This window comes from Pteropus alecto, unplaced genomic scaffold, assembly GCF_000325575.1.
Source record: "Pteropus alecto unplaced genomic scaffold, ASM32557v1 scaffold237, whole genome shotgun sequence".
NCBI lineage: Eukaryota > Metazoa > Chordata > Mammalia > Chiroptera > Pteropodidae > Pteropus > Pteropus alecto.
This window is the reverse complement of record NW_006440624.1, coordinates 661,108-661,820: the sequence shown is the minus strand read 5'-3', so window position 1 is coordinate 661,820 and position 713 is coordinate 661,108.

Genomic DNA, 713 nt, shown 5'->3' with positions numbered 1-713 from the left:
ATGCAACAGCCCTCTCATCAGCTCCATTTTTCCCAACCACTCGCAATCAGAGTAATGATGCTTGGATTTTAGCCAGAGCAAAGAATCAAGTCTATAATGACCTCATGTGGCAAAGGGCTATAACTACTGATTTAACTATGAAGTAATCATGGGCTTAAAATATTTTCGTTATTGAATTTTTATTTTCAAATTGCTATTTTAAATGGCTATTAAATAAATACTGCCTAGGGGTAGGAAGAAAAAAAGAATGACCTCAGATATAAGGAGCAGAGGTAACAAGTTGCTACTCATTAAAATAAAAGGAACCACCATGCTAGAGAGCCAAAATATTTGGGTTTAAGCTTTAATTTTTGTGGGATCTCGAGAACTCTCTTAGCCTCTCACATCTATAAAATGATGATAAATTTTGTCTACCATATTTTTAAGGCTAAAAGATGGTCATGTAAAAGGATTTTATAATATCTTGTATTTGTATGATGCTTTTATCCTATTTATGGTATTTACTATTCTATAACTAAAACATCTTTAAGCTCATCATAAAAACTAAACCAAAAACTAAAGTACTGTTACCTAGTTTGATTTCTAATTGGCACCTTTTATTCTACTGCAACGGACACTGATTGGTATGGTACTTATTTTATTCTAGGCATATAACTAAATTTAAATGAATTCAAAGAGTAGCCATATTGCTAATAAACTTCTTAGGATAGTCT